The sequence below is a fragment of the Salmo trutta genome, chromosome 33 (assembly GCF_901001165.1).
Source record: "Salmo trutta chromosome 33, fSalTru1.1, whole genome shotgun sequence".
In the NCBI taxonomy this organism is placed as follows: Eukaryota; Metazoa; Chordata; class Actinopteri; order Salmoniformes; family Salmonidae; genus Salmo; species Salmo trutta.
This window is the reverse complement of record NC_042989.1, coordinates 31,417,568-31,419,960: the sequence shown is the minus strand read 5'-3', so window position 1 is coordinate 31,419,960 and position 2,393 is coordinate 31,417,568.

The following is a 2,393-nucleotide window of genomic DNA, read 5'->3' as shown; positions in this document are numbered from 1 at the left end:
TCATTAGTTTCTATTCATACAAAGTGTTGGGTAAATTGCCACAGTAGATTTGCTGTGCTAAGCCAGGAAATACTTGTATTCAATTGTATGGAATGCTTTGCAAATAGATAAATTGTCCTTAGTTCAAAAAGGGACTACGTTGTTCTGATGATAATGCCAACCAGAGGGCGAACATATCTTTGTTTGCAAGCAGGACTAAGGTAACCCCAACATCGTTTAGGGAGCAGTAATAAGGTGACCAATAATGGTTGCAGTTGAGATCAGCTGTGTGGGCGAATTCAGAACATATTGATAGCTGGTGATAATCTAGTGACGTCGATGGTTGCAATCGACCCCTTGTTATTTGATTATATTCCAATACATTTTTTAGGCTATCCATTAGCCTATCCATTCTCACATAATGAAAGATGTGAAAACCGATAACAGTTTCCTTGGCTGAGCTAATGAGATCATTTGGGCTATCAGTTGATTGACAGCTAATTGAACAGCTTGTTGAACAGCTGATTTCCCCATCCCCACTCCTGCAACTCGCGCCAACCCTGTCTCTTTAATCATGTGATAATTATTTGGTCATTATCATTCAAGAATCTGGCACTTTGCCGCAACCATGTGTCAAAGTTCAAATCTTCCTCCCACTGCTAAATGGCATATTATTAGGCCTATATCGTCATCATACTGAATCATACAGTACATATGATCATTATATTACACAAGCCTATTATTATTCTTTATTAAATTGACAGTCCCACTCCTTTTGTAATTTTTTTTGCTTTCATTGAAGAGATAGAACAGTGTTGGAAAGACGGGGAAGATAGCGGGAGGCGGAGACAAAGGGCAGTGGGCCAGATTCGAACCCATGCCGACTCTGGCATGTGTCTGGACAACACAATCTCACACGCAAATATGTCCGAAAAGTAATTTCATCAGATTTCATGCGTTGTTATGTGGCTTAATTCTTGTGAAAATACACACATTTTTGTGTGACTTAATTCATAGGAAAATACATTTTTGGCAGGCAAACTTCGGGAACAATCTTTTGAAAGCATTGTGTTTTTCAACATTGTGTTGGGTGTAATTACATTGATATATCTAGTGAACAATGGATAAGCAACAATGGGTGTGATGGATAGAAGTAGTCACTACAGGTGTGATCAAGCCTTACATCAAAGTTGCCTGAAGCTGAATGGAAAGTGCAATGCCCTAACCAGTTATTCAGAAGAAAATCCTCTGTGACTGTCTAATTCACATATGTTAGCTTACCAATTTGGACCCAAAACAAACACATTCTACACATTTACAAATGACCTGTTTAAGGTGTTATAACAACCATGGTGTTATTTTGTTACTGAAGCTATCAGCAGAGCCTTGTCTGGTAGCGAAACAGTTCATTCAGCCTCATTTACTGCCTTTAACCCTTGTGTGGTGTTCGTGTCTGTGGGACCCATTTTCAATGTTTACTAAAAGAAAAGTGATACAATGAATTATTTTTTCAACCTGAGACACATTGGCTAATTTTCTTTGAAGAACGTAAAATACACATTTTCATTGAGTGCACACTGTGCACCCTGCAAAACAATTTGTATTACATATGTGGTGTTCTGGTCCACTGAACCCGAGGGTAATAAAAGTGTGGAAAAGTGTGTGTGTGTGTGTGTGTGTGTGTAGGTGAAAACAAGTAAAATTGAAACATAAAGGTTTGCTGTGTGCCTTCATTCTGTCTTCCTCCTCCCTGGGCCTGTCGTTTCAACATAGTACCTGCCTGTCTCCCGCTTTTCTCATTCTCTTTACCCTTTGTAGTGTGTGAAACTACACAATGTCTTACGGGAACCTGCACAATGTTATTACAATACATTATTTCGATACATTGTAAAAAATGCAGTGTTTTCCCACACTCTACCCCAGCCAGGTGCAAATTGGGGGAGGGACACAACAAATAAAAAGCTTTGCATGTGTGGCTCCTTACCACAATCAATCAGTATGGCAAAAATAATCTCTGCTCAGAGGGCCTTAGACATTTTTTTTGCAGAGAGAGAAGCTAGCGTGGAAGGAACATCTTCTATGTCAATTCGGAGTCTGACAGTGAGTTGGAAGAGGAGGATGAGATTGACCCTCAGCCAGCCCCAGGACCATCCCATCAGCAGCCAGCCCCAGGACCATCCCATCAGCAGCCAGCCCCAGGGAACTGCCAGAGAACTTTTACATGCAACAATGTCTCTGGAAAACTTCCACATTATTTCCAGGATTATCCGCTTCGATAACCGAGACACCAGACCAGCTCGGCGGCAGAGAGACAAGCTAGCTGCAGTCAGGTCAGTGTGGGACAAGTGGATGGACAGCCTTCCCCTGTTTTTTACAACCCTGGGCCCAACGTTACTGTTGATGAGCAGCTTATG